At 41.9% G+C, this 18,429-nt stretch overlaps 1 protein-coding gene and 1 pseudogene across 1 annotated transcript in view; both read left to right on the top strand.

Annotated features, from left to right (window-relative positions):
- Positions 1 to 18,429, top strand: part of LOC138846270 (zinc finger protein 585A-like) — a 216,848-nt gene that overhangs the window by 175,478 nt on the left and 22,941 nt on the right.
- Positions 16,070 to 18,200, top strand: LOC138846285 (tropomyosin alpha-3 chain pseudogene; annotated as a pseudogene).

Consider the following 18,429-nt stretch of genomic DNA (forward strand, 5'->3'; position numbering starts at 1 on the left):
CAGTGATCTTTCATTATTCATGTTTTTCTGCTGCCCTGCAACTTGACTCATTCTTGTTTTTTTGTGGGTCCTGGGGAATGGTGGTAGGTTGCTTCTGGGATATGTTTGTTTACATTAGGAGATACCTGGTAATCTAAAGTCATAGTTTTTAGTTTCTATATTTCTCTGCTAATCATGAGGACCTTCTAGATGACTGCAGAAAATGCTGGCAGAAATGAGGATGTATTAATTTGCTGACAAAATACCACAGATACTGTGATTTAAATCATGGAATTTTACTTCTGAGGGTTGTGGAGGTTGAAACTACAAAATCAAGGTCCTAATAGCCTTGATTTTTCCAGAAGCCTATAAGCAGATATTAAAAAGAGAATTAGAAAGAATGACAACAAAATCTGCAGGTACCTATATTTATGTATATATGTATGATATTGAATATTAATAGTTGCTAAAAGAAGAATACTGATATGTGGAAAATAAAAGCTAAACCTTACCTTACAATATTGCAGCCTAGTCTACATGAAAGGTGTCTTCCTAAAATCTTTCACTGGCACACACTGTGGCATAGTAGATTAAACCTCCACCTGCAGCATCAGCATCCCATGTGGGCACCAGTTTGAGTCCCTGTTCTGCACTTCCAATCCAGCTCTTTGTGAATGGCCTAGGAAAGCAGTGGAATATGGCCTGAATGCTTGGGCCCCTGCACCCACATGGGAGACCTGGAGGAAGCTGCTGACTCCTGGCTTCTGGCACCTGGCTTCAGATTGGCCCAGCTCCAGCTATTGTGGCCACTTAAGGGGTGAACCAGTGGATAGAAGACATCTCTTTCTCTTCCTCTCTATATCTGTAACTCTGCCTCACAATAAATTAATAAATTTTTCAAAAACCTTTCACATTTTAAATTTCTTACTTTTTAAATATTTATTTATTTGAAAGTCATAGTTATAGAGAGAGGAGAGATTGGTCTTCCATCTGACATTCACTCCCTAATTGGTTGCAACTGCTGGAGCTGTACCTATCCAAAGCCAGGAGCCAGGAGCTTCTTCCAGTTCTCCCAGATGGATGCAGGGGCCCAAGGACTTGGGCCATCTTCTGCTGCTTTCCCAGGCCATAGCAGAGGGCAGAATCAGAAGTGGAGCAGCCAGGTAACGAACCAGCGCCCATTTGGGATGAAGGTGCTTCGGGCCAGGGCGTTAATCTGCCCTGCTACAGCGCCAGCCCAACATTTTAAATTTCTGATACTCTAACCTAGCTCAGGACTACATTACATGTAGGAAAGACACATTCAAAAATTATAAATCTAGTGCATTGGAGCAGAAATTTTAACAAATACTTGTGATTTTCTCAGCATTATATACTAAATTAATGACATAATGAGTCATTGTCAGAGTTTTAGCTCTTTGACAGCCACTTATAATACTTTTTCAAATTTATTTCTAGTGTGTTCTTTTCAACACATGCCCTGGATTTTACCAGTGTAGTGAATATGGAGTTGCCTATTATAGGATTTGCATTTTAATGCATTTTAATGGCACATGTAATCAATATCTGAAAAGCCTCCAACACATAAATAATAACATGAATCAGGTTTTTTTTTAAAGATTTATTTATTTATTTGAAAATCAGAGTTGCACCAACAGAGGAGAGGCAGAGAGAGGGAGAGAGACAGAGATAGATAGAGAGGTCTTCCATCTGCTGGTTTACTCCCAGTTGGCCAAAGCCAGGAGCCAGGAGCTTCTTCTGGGTCTCCCACATGTATTCAGGAACCCAAGGACTTGGGCCACCTTCTATTGCTTTCCCAGGCCCTAGCAGAAAGCTGGATCAGACGTGGAGTAGCTGGGACTTGAACTGGCACCCATATGGGTTGCCAGCACTGCAGGCAGCAGCTTTACCTGTTATGCCAAAGTGCCGGTCGCACATTGCATCTTTTTAAGATGATATAGATGGGGCCAGTGCCGTGACTCAATAGGGTAATCCTCTGCCTTGCAGTACCGGCACACCAGGTTCTAGTCCCAGTTGGGGTGCCAGATTATGTCCTGGTTGCCCCTCTTCCAGGCCAGCTCTCTGCTATGGCCCAGGAGTGCAGTGGAGGATGGCCCAATTCCTTGGGCCCTGCACCCACATGGGAGACCAGGAAAAGCACCTGGCTCCCAGTTTCGGATCAGCGCGATGCGCCAGCCACAGCGCGCGGGCCGTGGTGGCCATTGGAGGGTGAACCAATGGCAAAAGAAAGACCTTTCTCTCTGTCTCTCTCTCTCACTGTCCACTCTCCCTTAAAAAAAAAAAAGATGATATGGATGTAAGTTCATGAGAAAGTATTAGCATAGTAGGAGCCAATAGATATAGATGATTCAGGATGCCTCATTAGGAATGGTGATGTTAATTTTCTTATAAAATAAATAAATATAAAATCAAATATGGTCAGACATAAATGAAGACTAAATTTTATTAGTGTTGATCCAGAAAACACTGATCAGGTCTTTTTCTTCTAGTGTTAAGTTTATATTTTAGAATTCATATTAAGTGAACAAATTTCATGTAATTTATATATATAGATTTAAGACCAAAATGATACATCCTGCTCTATCTTCCTTTGCCTCATATACTTCCAACTCCCTCCTTCTTGTTTTATTTTCTTTTAATTTTTACAACTGCATGCTTTGAGTTTATTTTAGAATCACAAGCTTTAACCTTCTACAAAATAAAAAAATTCAGCACGTAGTAGCAGAAATATCAATGAGTATATTTTCTATACTCTATCAAAGAGTACAGAAAAGGGCTATGAACAATACTCAAATCTCAAAATATCAATTTAACTCAGATGCTACTTTTTGTTGTCTATATATTAATTACCACAAATCAGAGAAAACATATGGTATTTGTCTTTTGGGGACTGGCTTCTTTCACGAAGCATAATTGTTTCCAGTTGCATCCATTTAGTTGCAAAAGATAGGATTTCATTCTCAATTATGGCTGAATAGTATTTTACACTGTGTATATAGCTCATATTCTTTTTCCAGAAACCAGCTGATGGACATCTGGGTTGATTCCATGTTAGCTATTGTGAATTGAGCTGTCATAAACATGAGGGTAAAGATAATGCATGCATATTCAATTTCATTTCTTTTGGATAAATTCCCAGGAGTGGGATGGCAGGATCATTATGGTATATCTGTTTTCAGATTGCTGAGGAACTTTTATACTGCCTTCCATAATGTCTGTACTAGCTTCATTCCCACCAACAGTGGGTTAGGATACCTTTTTCTCTACCTCTCCACCAGCCTTTATTGTTTGTTGACTTTTTCAAAAGAATTCTTTATTTGAAAGGTGGAGAGGCAGAGGCAGAGAGACATATGTATTTTATCTGCTAGTTTATTCTCCATATGGCCCAACAGGTGGTGCTGGTCCAATCTGAAGCCAGAGTTAGAAGCATCTCCCTGGTCACCCAAGTGGGTGCAGGGGCCCAGGCACTTGGGCCATCTTCTGCTGCCTTCCCAAGCACATTAGCAGGGAGCCGGATCAGAAGCGGAGCAGCCAGAACTCAAAATGGTGTTTATGTGCGATTCTAGCACTGTAGGCAGCAGCTTAACCTGCTGCACAAAACCTCCCTCCCCTGACTTTTGGTTTCTGTATGAGAGCCATTCTAACTGAGTGAGGCAAAAGGTCATTGTGGCTTTTATTTGCAGTCCTCTGGTGGCTATTGTTCCTGACATGTTTTCACGTGTCTGCTTGCTAATTGAAATCCATCCTTGGGAAAATGCCAATTTATATCCTTTGCCCATTTCTTGACTGGATGGTTTCTTGTTGAGTCTTGAACTCCTTCTAGATTCTGGATATTTTACTTTTTCAGTTGCCTAGTTTGCAAATATTTTCTTCCATTCTGTCAGTTGCTTCATCTTGTTGAATGTTTACTTTGCAGTTCAGAAGGTTCTTAGCTTGATGTAATCCCATTTGAGTATTTATACTTTTCTTCTGTGCTTCTGGGAGCTTTTTCCAAGAAGGCTTTGGCAATGCCAATATCTTGCAGAGTTTCCCTCTAGGAATTGGATGGTATCACATCATAGATTTAGATCACTGATCCATTTACAATGTATTTTTATATAAGTTGTAAGGTAGAGATCTTGTTTCATTTTTCTGCATCAGAAGGTCAAATTTTCCCAGCACCATTTTTGAAGGTTGTTCTTTGTCCAGGGATTTCTTTTAGATCATTTGTCACAAATTAGTTGGTTATGGATTTGTGGATTTATTTCTGGGGATTCTACTCTGCTTCATTCATCTACATGACTTTTTGGTGCCAGTACCAGGCTCTTTTGATTCTAGCTGTCTTGTAATAGGTCTTGAATTTTGGTATTGTGAGGCTTCCAACTTTGTTTTTGTTGTTTAAGATTCCTCTAGCTATTGGGGGTCTCTTGCATTTTCATACCAGTTTTAGCATGATTTTCTCTAGATCTCAGAAGAGTGTTGTTGGTATTTTGATTGGGATCATATTGAATCTGTAATTGCTTTTGGGGGCTGGTGCTGTGGTGTACTAGATTGAGCCTCTGCCACCCACACTGGCATATCACATGGGCATCAGTTTGTATCCTGGCTGCTGCTCTAATGATCCAGCTCTCTGTGAATGGGCTGGGAAGTCAGTGGAAAATGGTTCAAGTACTTTGGCCTCTGCACCCACATGGGAAACCCTGGAGAAACTCCTGGCTCCTTGCTTCAGATCAGCCCAGCTCCAGGTATTGTGGTCATTTGGATTCAATTAGCAATGTTTTTTATGAGGATTTTTGCATCTATGTTCATCAGGGATATTTTTCTTTCTTTTTTTTTAAATTTTTTTATTTGACAGGTAGAGTTACAGACAGTGAGAGAGAGAGAGACAGGGAGAAAGGTCCTCCCTTCACTGGCTCACTCTCCAAATGGCCACAGTGGCCAGAGCTGTGTTGATCTGAAGCCAGGAGCCAGATGCCTCTTTCTGGTCTCCCATGCGGGTGCAGGGGCCCAGGAACTTGGGCCATCCTCCACTGCCCTCCCAGGCCAGAGCAAAGAGCTGGACTGGATGAGGAGCAACCAGGACCAGAACCAGCACCCACATGGGTTGCCAGCTCTACAGGTGGAGGATCAACTCAGTGTGCCACGGCACTGGCCCGCATCAGGGATATTTTTCTATAGTTCTCTTTCTCCACTGTATCTTTTTCTAGTTTAAGAATTAAGATGATGCAGGCTTAATAGAAGGAATTTGAGAGGATTGCCTCTCTTTGAATTGTTTTTGAATAGTTTGAGAAGAAATGGAAGTAGTTCTTCTTTAAATGTGCAGTAGAATTCAATAGTGAGGCTGTCTGATCCTGGACTTTTCTTTGTTGGGAGGGTCTTTATTACTCATCCAATCTGTCTTGGTTTTTGATCTGTTTAGCTTCTCTGTGTGTCTTCATGACTCAATTTTGGTATACTGTGTGTGTCCAGGAATCTGTTGGTTTCTTCTAGGTTTTCCAATTTGTTAGTCATCACAACAGATGCCCACATCCTATATTGCAGTGCTAATCTGAGTTGGGTACTCCACTTCCAAATGAGTTTCATGTTAATATCCCTTGGAAACAATGGATGATGGCTCAAATTCTTTGATTCCTGTCATCTAATTTGGAGAACTGTAACCTAAATGGGGACTTGAGAACCTGGTCTTGCACAGTTGTAGCCATGTAGAAAGTGAACCAGCAAATGGGAGATCTCTATGCTTCTCTTTCCTTCTTTCTTTGTCTCTGTGTCTCTCTGCCTTTTTTTATCATACTAAAATATTTAATTATTTATTTGAAAGTGTTACAGAGAAAGGAAGAGACAGAAATCTTCCACCACCTAATTCATTTTTGAGATGACTTCTATAGCCAGAGTGTGGCCAGGTTGAAACCAGGAGCTTCTCCTCTGATGTGTGTGACAGCAGCCCAGGCACTTGGGCCATCTTCCACTGCTTTTAAGTCCATTGGCAGGGCACTGGATCAGAAGTGGCATAGCTGGTACTTGAACTGGTGCACATACATGATGCCAATGTAACAGATAATACCTTTGTCCACTGCACCACAACACCAGCTCCTCTTTCTGCCTTTTGAATAAATAAATTTTTTGAAAAAGAACTTAAGGTAGTAAAAGTCATCATGACTGAGCAATGGCAAATATATTTAAAAGATCTATTTATGCATTTGAAAGGCAGTGCTAGAAAGAGAGAGTGGGAGAGGTTGATCTTCCTCCTGGTTTGTTCACTCCTCAAATGGCTGCTATGACTGTGACTAAACCAGACTGATATCAGGAGCCAGGGGCTTTTTCCAGGTCTCTCACATGGGTGCAGGAGCCCCAATATTTGAGTCATCCTGAGCTGCTTTCCCAGACACGTTAGCAGGAAACTGGATCAGTTTGGACCATTAATGTCTATGATAGTCTCCTTGCAGTTAAAGGATTTAGACTACCTCTCGATTATGGGTGGGCCAAGTACAACAGCTTCCAATTGTCCAAGGTTTGGACTAGATGGGTTCTAAGAAAGTTTGTTAAAATAGTTATTAATCATAACTCTCAGTTTAAGCTTTTCTTACCAATTTTTCATTTTTGCTGTTATTAATATCTAACAGTAAATTGGGTCTCTGTATTGCAACAGATGAAAGCATCCACTAACAGTAATAAGGTTAACAGGCAGCAGAATGGTGTCCTCTGAACTTAAAGTTTTTCTTTTTTGGTAGAGGGGTTACCTCCTGCATTATACTGACACACTGACATAGATAGTAGGTATTGAGCCCATTCTTCTGCCAAATGGAGAATGACACAGTTTGGTCCATCATATATATACATACATATATATATATATCATATATATATATATAAAGATTTACTTATTTATTTGACAGATATAGTTAGAGACAGTGAGAGAAAGAGACAGAGAGAAAGGTCTTCCATATGCTCATTTACGCCCCTAATGACTGCAATGGTTGGAGCTGGGCCAATCTTAGACAGGAGCTTATAAGTCTCCCATATTTTTGCAGGGAGCAAGGCACTTACCATCTTCTGCTGCTTTCCCAGGCTATTGCAGAGAGCTGGCTGGGAAGAGGACCAGTGGGGACTAGAACTAGTGCACATATGGGATGCTGGCACTGCAGGTGGAGGATTACACCAGTGCACCACAGTGCCAGCCCCAGTCCATCCTTTATTAAGGAGACCTTAGTAACCATGCTCAGGTTTTACTGTCCTATATTCACGGCCAAAGTCCTAGCAGACAACATGGTTTGGAGAATCATAGGCACAAAATGTGTAGGAACTTCATTTCCCATATGGCACAGTTAATAACAAGGATCCAAGAGGGAAATTACTTGCATCATAGTCTTTGAGAACTAATGGACATCACAGGTGATCTAGAGAATTTAGAAGTTTTGTGAGCGCCTAGAGTGAAAATGTCACTGGGAGCACAAGGACAGTGCCTGGAGTTTATTTTGATGGATTTTAGCCCCTTTCATCAGAGGGAGGCCCATATAAACTGGATTGATTTGTAGCAAAGGTGACAATTAATTTTGTAAATGAGGTATGCATTGCACTAAAACCCAAGTAGGATGATTAGGCTTGTATGTACTTGAGAAGCCTGTCAGATCATCTCATTCATGGAGCTTGTCATCTATGTGATGCATGCTTGTGTTCCTGATAAGTGGTGGGTGTGGTTAATTTTTTTTGCAAAAAAATCTGTTTGATGGCAAAGTCAATGAGGTGTCCATGTATACATCAGAAGAAGTATCTTTTCAAGGTGAAGGCAAACTGAGACGGAGGGGCTTTTGGAAAAACTTTGAACAAAACACGTTTGCCATACCTGGTTAAGACACATCATTTATCTATTGAGATGCAACAGATATGTTAACATTAGGTATAAGGTACAATGGACATGGTGGATGGCATATAACAATATGATTTTAGTAATCTATCGTGAGGTGCTATTTTTTTTTTTACAGGATTTAGCAGATAAAATTGGGATGCCTAATGGTGAATAGCTGGGGTAATCACCCTTTTGTTAATTAAATATGAGATAATAAATGTTAGTGTATGAAGACATTGAGTTTCCTTTTATTGGGCCATCTTTGTTATTTTAACCTGGGATCTGTGAATTCTCATTTTCTCTAGCCAAGTTGTATCTTAAAAACTTGATTTTATTCCTCATCATGTTAACTCTGCCACTTCTGGGATTTTTTAGTACATCTGACAATTGGAAATGTAGACAATAGTATAGTTAAAATGAGATATACCAAGTAAAGTATTTATTTTTCTTCTGATACATGTTTTGGAATTCTTCTAAAATTCCTATTGAGTGCCCTTGTTAAATTTAGTTGAGTCCCTGGTTAAGACTTATTGGGGCCACTCTACTGATTACACCTATGAAACTTTGTTCATAAATGCATATAGAACCTGGGAAAGTTGATGTATATCTTATGCTGTAGAGACATAAGATGGAACGTCTTTTTTTATCCTTTTTCACTATATAATTTAAAAACAAATTTTAGGTTTTCAATAGGATCAAATTATGTACTTTTCAGAAATGTACACATGCAGACCACTATAATTTATGATTTTACATTTTCCTTCTTCAGATTTTTAAAAAGCTTTACTGAGATTAGTGCTGTGATATAGCAGGTCAAGCCCAGCTCTGGTCATTGTGGCCAGTTGGGAGTGAACCAGTGGCTGGAAGGTGTCTCTGTCTCTGCTTCTCCCTATCTGTAACTCTTCCTCTCAGATACATAGATAGATTGATCAATAGATAGACAAATAAATAAATTGTGTAAATATTTAAAAATAAAAAATAAAGAAGACTGTCCTCCCTCAATTTGCAGAATAAAGTCACTGAGTTCAGAGATGATACAGGAATTTGAACAGCACAATTCAGACATTATATCTAGTAAAAACTGACCAAAAGCTGTGGGCCAAGTGTCAGTGCCCATTTACATTGCCACTCAAATCCTCAAGAACTTGATCATAATTTCATGTCCATTCTCATTTATACAGGAAAAGGAGAAAAGCGGGAGTTCTGTGGCACCTCTATATCTGTCTCTCTGCCTAATTTTTCATAGAAACTACAAGTTAAGTGCAAATCTCAAAAAATAAAGTTTTAATAAATATGTAACTAAATGGAGTGATTCATAGATGAATTTCAGGAATTACCAGTTAGCGCAATTTTAAATATTCATGAAGATTTTAGAAGGCACTCAGCCCAACTTCCAGCCATTTTAATCTACTGAATGTATTCAAATAAATTTCCTTACTGTGAAACAGGATGCATTGATAGCTGAAAAATTGTTTTAGTAGGTAAAATCAAGCATCATTTTACAAGATTAAAAATGGGTTGTTCAGGAAGATTGGTTTCTTTGAATATTTTAAGTTACAAAGAATCCTTGGAGTCTTTTCCTGAGTATCTGTAAGAATTATATATTTAAGCGGGCTGGTGTTATTGTGCAGCAGGTGAAAGCCCTAGCCTGCAGTGCTGCCATCTCATATAGGGCCTGATTGGAGTCCCAGCTGCTCCACTTCTGAACCTTGTTTCTGCTATGGCCTGGGAAAACAGTGAAAGATGGCTCAAGTTCATGGGCCCCTGCAGTTGCATGGAAGACACAGAAGAAGTTGCTAGTTCCTGGCTTTGGATAGCTCAGCTCTGGTTGTTGTGGCCATTTGGGGAATGAACTAGCAGGTGAAAGACCTCTCTCTCTTGCTCTACCCCTCTCTATAACTCTGTCTTTCAAATAGTTAAAATAAAAAAAAGCACAAGAAATATGTGAGGTTTTTAGAACCATATTTTAATTATGAGATTTAAAAATAATGATAAATTTAAATACAATTCCCAAGAATTCTTTCCACATTTGAATTTCTCCACTTATACTATGTTTCTTTCAGTTGTATATATGTCAAACATTAATGAGGACTTGATTATTATGTGGGTATCTCATGTGGTTAGACAAGTTCTGATGTATCCCCTCCGTGTCCCAGGAGGCTGATTTTCCAGCCGATACATGGATCATCTTCATTGCTTCCTAATGGAGACGTGCATTGGTATCTGGGAATCTAGCCTCATCTGCCCATGATGTCAGCAGGTCAGGACCATGGGAAATCTCCTCTGGCCTCCTTCTCAGCATGTGCCATTCCAACCACTCCCACCATCTTCACAGAATTCCTGACCCTGGGGTTTTCCTCATATACTCGAGCTGTGTGGTTGGTTTCTGTGTCTGTGGATGTTAATGTGAGGGTGAAAGGAACCTTGGAGAGCAGGACAGGTGTCTGTCTCTTGTTGGCATAGGTGAAAGTCATAGATCTGAGGTGTTACGTTATGTCATTCAGGTGCACCCTGTAGATCTTGGCTGGCCTAGGAAGGGACACCAATGCCACACCCTCAGTTCTGGAGCTGGAGAACGGGTGAATAAGGTTGAGACTATAAAGATATTTTTGTCAAAAATAGGTGCACTGAAAGAAGACCAATGTGTCTCCAGGTGTACAGAAGGCATCTCCAAAAGTTCTGTAGAGTCTGTTTCATCCAGGGCCGGTGCTGTGGTGCAGTAGCTTAATCCTTTGTCTACAGTGCCGGCATCCCATATGGGTGCCAGTTCTAGTCCCGGCTGCTCCTTTTCACATCCAGCTCTCTGTTGTGGCCTGGGAAAGCAGGAGACAATGGCCCAGGTGCTTGGGCCCCTGTACCCATGTGGGAGCCCAGGAAGAATCACCTGGCTCCTGGCTTCAGATCAGCACAGCTCTGTCCATTGTGACCATTTTGAGTGTGAACCAACAGAAGGAAGACCTTTCTCTCTGCCTCTCTCTCACTGTCTGTAATCCTACCTGTCAAATAAAGAAGGTTTAAAAAAAAAGTAAAGTCTGTTTCATCTAAGATGGCAGTGGGATGGAGCTGGATGTTCAGGCCATTTGGATGAAATGTGTGTGGGTGAATGTTGATTGCACCTCTGTCACTCTTTACCTGTCTGTAAGATGAGTACATTAACACTGCTAGTGAAATGTCCCTGCATTTCCTGAGAAATCCTTGTGAGGTGTGTGCAGGCTGACTTACACTATGTGGCAGTTGCATTTTTGGGGTTTCATGGTATGTCTTCTTATAGTAAAATGTCTGTTTTCCTGCATTGTGTAGCCTGCCTTGCACTAGTCTTTCAAGGTTACAGAACTTTATACAAGACCTAATTTGCAAAAATGTGGAAGTTTGGATACTCTGTGACAATCCCATTTGCAGAGAGAGAGAGAGAGAGTTGTCTTCCATTTGCTGATTTACTCTCCAACTGGCCACAATGGCCAGAGTTATGCCAATCCAAGCCAGGAGCCAGGAGCTTCTTCCAGGTCTCTGACACGGGTGCAGAGGCCCAAGGACTTGGGCCATCTTCTATTGCTTTCCCAGGCCATAGCAGAGAGGTGGATCTGAAGTACAGCATTTGGGATTTGAACTGACACCCATATGGGATACAGGCAGCAGTTTTACCTGCTAAGCCACAGTGCCAGTCCCCAAAATAACTTTCATTAGTGTAAATTTTACTGAACATAATTTATTTCAACAATAACAAAGTTTTACTGTTTTTTTTTTGTTACATTATCATTTAATAAAATTTTGGCAATGCTTTCATTAAACCAAGGATAACTTCTGGTTAATCTCTGCCACTTAATAGAGGTGGGAGCACTTGCCTATATATTTCCATGTTTAAACACTTACTCCTCCATGGTGAAGTTGACATTTTCTCTATTTATGTATTCATGATTCTTTATTCATTCTAGCACTCCTTTTTCTACAGTGCAATGTAGAAGGGAAGCCAAGAAATTTTCTTTTTAATACTTGCATTCATGTTTTCTTCCAGATTCAGGGCACCTCCAGATATTTCAAAGAAAATTAATACATCAGCTGCTAATTGTGTACTTTTTAAAACATATTTATTTTATACATTTGAAAGACAGAGTCACAGAGAGTGCTAGGAAAAGAGAGCGAGAGAGAGAAAGAGAGTCTTCCATGTGCTGGTTCATTCCCCAAAAGGCCACAAAGGTCAGAGCTGAGCCAATCTACAGACAAGAGGCAGGAGATTCTTCTGCATATCCCACATAGTTGCATGGGTCCACGCACTTGAGTCATCCTCCAGTACTTTCCCACTCATTAGCAGGAGCAGGATTTGAGGTGGAGAAGCCAGGACTCAAACTGGCACTCATATGGGATGCTGGCTCTGTGGGCTGGGGCTTTAGCCCACTGTGCACTAGCTGCTCCAAGTGGTTTTCTTAATTATTCCCCAGCTTGCTGTCAGTTTTCATTTTAGATTTATAATAATTTATGAATAAAAATGGAAAAATAAAGATAAATTTTATTCTCCGGGAATATATAAAAACGAGATGAATGATGAATTTGTCATGACTATCAAGCATTGCAGTTATCCAAGATAAGGCACTTTGGTATCATCTTTCTGTTGCCATAGCAAAATATGTATTAGTTATATTTTCAAATGAAGCTTCAAGGTTAATATTCTAAATCTAGGGGTCATGATGTCCAATACAATCTTTATTGTTATACAGATGATGTAGTGGGCCGTGTTTTAGTGCCACCCTAGAAATAACACATAGCATTCTACAAGGGAAAGAGGTACTTAGGGCTAAAACAGAAATCAGTTGCACTTATTTTTTTAATTGTGAGAATAATGCAGTCCTTAATAGTTTGAGTAGCTGAACTTGATTCTGAGATAGAGTAAGGACTGTGTGGGGAAAATAAGCTACTGAAGGTTTTTTCATATTTTAAGATTTTATTTAACAATTTATTTATTTGAAAGAGTTACACAGAGAGAGGAGAGGCAGAGAGAAAGAGAGCGAGGAGAAATCTTTCATTCGATGGTTCACTCTCCAATTTGCTGCGATGGCTGGGCTGCACCGATCTAAAGCCAGGAGCCAGGAGCTTCTCTGGGTCTCCCATGTGGGTTCAAGGACCCAAAGATTTGGGCCATCTTCAACTGCTTTCCCAGGTCATAGCAGAGAGCTTGATGAGAAGTGGAGCAGCTGGGTCTCAAAATGGCACCCATATGGGATGCCAGTGCTTTAGGCCAGGGCATTAACCCACAGTGCCACAGTGCCAGCCCCAAGATTTATTTATTAATTTATTTGAAAGGCAGAGTAATAGAGGTAGGGAGATATGGGTAGTGAGAAAGAGATATCTTCCATCTACTGGTTCATTCACCAAAGGGCCACAATAGTTGCACTCTGTAGATCTTGGCTGGTGCAGGATGGGACACTAGTGTTACAGCCTCAGTTCTGGAGCTGCAGAAAGGGTGAATTTTTATTAGAATATTTTAGCAAGTTGAACTTTTAAGGATTTTTTTTGTAAGAAAATGCTACACTGAAAGAAGACCAATGTGTCTCCAGGTGTACAGAAGGCAGTTCTAAAAGTTCTGTAGACAGTCTGTCCATCCAAGATGGAAATGGGATGGAGCTGGATGTTCAGGCCATTTGGATGAAATGTGTGTGGGTGAATGTTGATTGCACCTCTGTCACTCTTTACCTGTCTGTAAGATGAGTACATTAACACTGCTAGTGAAATGTCCCTGCATTTCCTGAGAAATCCTTGTGAGGTGTGTGCAGGCTGACTTACACTATGTGGCAGTTGCATTTTTGGGGTTTCATGGTATGTCTTCTTATAGTAAAATGTCTGTTTTCCTGCATTGTGTAGCCTGCCTTGCACTAGTCTTTCAAGGTTACAGAACTTTATACAAGACCTAATTTGCAAAAATGTGGAAGTTTGGATACTCTGTGACAATCCCATTTGCAGAGAGAGAGAGAGAGAGAAAGAGAGAGAGAGCGAGAGAGAGAGATGTCTTCCATTTGCTGATTTACTCTCCAACTGGCCATGATGGCCAGAACTACACCAATCCAAAGCAAAAACCAGAAGCTTCTTCCAGGTCTCTGACTCTGAACACTGTTGTAAAGGATTCAGAAGATGCATCAGAAAGTGCAGGAATGTAGTTCCATGATTAGCAATGTGTTTCCTGGGAAAACAGAATGGGGGAATGCTGTGAAGCCTTTGAAACATCTATCATCCTGGCCTATGCATTCATAATTTATTTTCTGACTACTTATTCTTCTCACATGTAAATAGAAAGTAATTTACAAAATGCCCTATCACTGATTTCATCATAGGGCTTTTAAAAAGTTTTTCCTTGCTTTGATGTCTCTTTCTGTCTTTACTTCTCTCTATGTACTTTGCTTTCACATAAACAAATAAATATTTCTTTAAAAATCTCCCTGGTTTGGTCCCGGTGCTGTGGAGCAATCAGTTAATCCTCCACCTGCGGTGCTGGCATCCCACATGGGCACCGGTTCTAGTCCTGGCTGCTCCTCTTCCCATCCAGCTCTCTGCTGTGGCCTGGGAAAGCAGTAGAAGATGGCCCAAATCCTTGGGCCCCTGCACCCAGGTGAAAGACTTGGAAGGAGTTCCTGGATCCTGGCTTCAGATTGGTGCAGCTCCAGCCATTGTATATATTTGGGGAGTGAACCAGCAGATGGAAGACCTTTCTCTCTGTCTCTCCCTCTCACTGCCTGTAATTCTACCTCTCAGATCAAGACATTAAAAAAAATCTAAAAATAAATGATTTATTTAAAAAAAAATCTCCCTGGTTCACTTTTCTCCCAATCTTCATAAATGGAAACATTTCAGTGTCTCTCCAAGCACCAGCACTGCTGACAGCTGCTAACCTGATATTCCTGGTCCTGGCATGCTGGAGCATAGTGTGGGGGCAGGGTAGCAACAGGGTCTGGGGGAAGACATGCTAGTGATGGCCCCTCAGGGTAGCTGGGAACACAGCAGCTCCCCTCCTGCCTTTGTCACAACACTTGCCCTCTCTGCCATTGTGGCAAATTCACATGCACAGTGGGTGGCAGGCACTGTGCAAGCAGCCAGGGCTCTTCATGCAGCCCTCACAGTGCTGCCCCTCCTACCTCTGACTACCATCTCCCTGTTCTCATTTCAGACAGTGCTGTCATTTCTGGGCTCTGCTACCCCTGAGATCTGACCTTAACCCAATATTCTTACCTGACACTGGCATGGCATTCACAAATGATGTAGGAGAATCTCTTGTGTCCCTACATCCTTTCTCACATGGTTTTGTAGTTGTCTATGTCTTGTCATCTGTCCCCCAGGACTGGAAGTGCTGTTAGGGAAAGCATTATATTCCCACCATTCATGTTCTGTCACTTACACCCAAGAGAGTACCAGGCATGATGCAGACAAGTCATCCCTGTCTCCCTCCCTTCTCTGCTCCACACTCCCACAGTGTTAAGGGCCCTCAATCTTCTCCTCCTCCACCCCTCCCTCTGCACAGCTACCACCACCATGAGACCCCCACACACCATTCTCCTCCACCCTCTATGACCCCATGTGCTCTTCAGTTCCAGTGGCTCCAAACAGAAAGATGCAGCAAGCTTAGTTCTGTCCATGAAGCCAAGATACTGTGATCCATCATCACTCAGTGAGTTGTGGATGTTGGCCTTGAATGCTCTGATGGTGCTCAGTTCTCCTAGAGCATTGTAGTCTCCCAGAAATCAAATGCCTGCCTGCATATTACATTCAGGTAGGGCCACGGAGCTCCGCAGCACTCTTGTTGGAACCCTTTCAACTTATTCACAGTTCACATCTGTTGCTCTCCTCTTCTCTGTGTGCCCAACTACTCCTGCCAGAGCAACCAAGACAGAGTGAGTTTATTTAAGAATCACTATGGTGAGCCTGTGGCAGGACACCTCACTTGAACCTTATAATGCATATTTTGGCTATTCTGGGAAAAATTTTTACTCATGTTCTCCTTTATTGTACTTCGAGTACCTGAAGTTGGTAGACACATGAACTCTGAATTTGTGAGGTATTCCAAAGTCAGCTTTGAATTAAGTAATTTGAATTTAACTTTTTAAAGACTGTTCTTACAGCCCCTGATTATGCCTTCTGGTTTCTAAATAACTGCATCATAATGAGGACAATTGTATATAGTAGCAGTTAAAAATGTTTGGCTTGATGATTGACATAGGGATTACAGATCACATATTCCTATGAGATTGTGTCCTGGCTTTATGGGCATTTTATAAGCGGATTGGAGAGGAGAAGCGGCTGCAACGCCGAGCGGAGGAGGCAGGAGCCGGAGCGCGAGAAGCAGCTGGGTGGGCACCATGGCCGGGATCACCACCATCGAGGCGGTGAAGCGCAAGATCCAGGTTCTGCAGCAGCAGGCGGATGATGCAGAGGAGAGGGCCGAGCGCCTTCAGCGGGAGGTGGAGGGAGAAAGGCGGGCCCGAGAGCAGGCTGAGGCTGAGGTGGCTTCCTTGAACCGCAGGATCCAGTTGGTGGAAGAGGAGCTGGATCGTGCTCGGAGCGCTTGGCCACTGCCCTGCAAAAGTTGGAAGAAGCAGAAAAAGCTGCTGATGAGAGTGAGAGAGGTATGAAGGTTATTGAAAACCGGGCCTTAAAAGATGAAGAAAAGATGGAACTCCAGGAAATCCAACTCAAAGAAGCTAAGCACATTGCAGAAGAGGCAGACAGGAAGTATGAAGAGGTGGCTCGTAAATTGGTGATTATTGAAGGAGACTTGGAACGCACGGAGGAACGAGCTGAGCTGGCAGAGTCCCGTTGCCGAGAGATGGATGAGCAGATCAGACTGATGGACCAGAACCTGAAGTGTCTGAGTGCTGCTGAGGAAAAGTACTCTCAAAAAGAGGACAAATATGAGGAAGAAATAAAGATTCTCACCGATAAACTCAAGGAGGCGGAGACCCGTGCTGAATTTGCTGAGAGATCGGTAGCCAAGCTGGAAAAGACAATTGATTTGGAAGATAAACTGAAATGCACCAAAGAGGAGCACCTCTGTACACAAAGGATGCTGGACCAGACTCTGCTTGACCTGAACGAGATGTAGAGCACCCCAGTCCCGCCCTGCCGCTGCTCCTCCCTCTGACCCCGACTCCACCTGAGGCCAGCCTGCCCGGAGCTGACCTCTAAACTGAGGGCTGATCTTTTAACTGGAAGGCTGCTTTCTCCTTTTGCCACCCACCTCCTCTGTCCTTAGACCCCGCCCCCGTGTCCTTTCACCAAACTGTCTCTGCCTCTTCCCAGAGATTCCAGTGGGACCAGAGGCTGAGCACTTTTGGGAACAACATTTAAGGGAATGTGAGCACAATGCAAAGTGTCTTTCAAAGCATGTTGTGATGTACACATTTTGTAATTACCTTTTTTGTTGTTGTAGTGACCATTTTGTAAAACATTCCAAGTAATTCCACACTCGGGAGGAGCAATCTAATACTTTTCTTACTTTTTGAAGGTAACTTTTCAGCTTAATGCATAGTACCCTGTCCGCAGAGCAAGGAAAGAGGTGTTGGGCCTGCCTTACTGGGCACCAGACAGAGCCCAGGAAAGACTCCTCTGTGGGGAACCTCACTGCTCTGTACAAAGCATCAGCCAAACCAGAAAGGTGATTCTGGGAGGAGTTGGCCAAAAACAAAAACCCCTCGCGCTGTTCAGGTTTACAGCTTTAAGGTATCTTTGGCACTGTTTTTGTTTTGTTTTGTTTTGTTTTCATTCATCAGAAGTGACCAAATTAAAATGGTAAGACCTCTGAGACCAATTTTTTGCCCCACCTCTGCCCCTTCCCAACAGCTTGCAGAATGGATCATGTGCCTCTTAGGTTGAGGTGATCACTTCACTGCTTTTCCTGCCTCCTTGAGAGAAAGAAAATTATGTTTTTGCCACTGATTTAGCCATATAAAACTCATCTCACCACCCTTTGCTGGGTCTGAAGCTGCTGTTTCTAAAAGTGCCATCTCATTGTGCTTTGTATCAGTCAGTGCTGGAGAAATCTTGAATAGCTTCTGTACAAAACTTTTAAAATTTTATATTATTTTGAAACTTTGCTTCTCTGGCCTTGGGGACCCTGGCCAGCCCTTCTGGCTGTGAGAGCATTCCACAGTCTGGGCTGGCAGTGTGCTAGTCTTTCCAAGTTCCTTCCCCCACCCTGTCCCCACTTTAGGTGAGGTTTCTGTGAGGTCTGTTAGGTGTACATCCTGCAGCTTATTGGCTTAAAATGTACTCTCCTTTGGTGTGGTCTCTTTGGGGCCTGTTGGGAGAAAGAAAAACCAATAGTGTAACTGTTTTGATACTGATTATTGACAATAAGTGTCTTTTTGAAATAAAGAACCAGTCCCTCCAAAAAAAAAAAAAATAAGCGGATTGGAGAAAGCATGTATTACTGATGAACATTAATGTGCTGAGAACACTTTGTCCTTTAATAATACAATCCAAATTCAGATTTACACATGACTTTTCTCCTGCTTTCATCTGCCATAGTAAAGCATTGAACTCCTGTTGATTCTACCTTTTAGATCTCATTGTAATCTTGCTTCTTCTACATTCCCACTGCCACAGTTCCTTGGTTCAGGTCCTACTAAATT

Source organism: Oryctolagus cuniculus, chromosome 17 (genome assembly GCF_964237555.1).
Source record: "Oryctolagus cuniculus chromosome 17, mOryCun1.1, whole genome shotgun sequence".
In the NCBI taxonomy this organism is placed as follows: Eukaryota; Metazoa; Chordata; class Mammalia; order Lagomorpha; family Leporidae; genus Oryctolagus; species Oryctolagus cuniculus.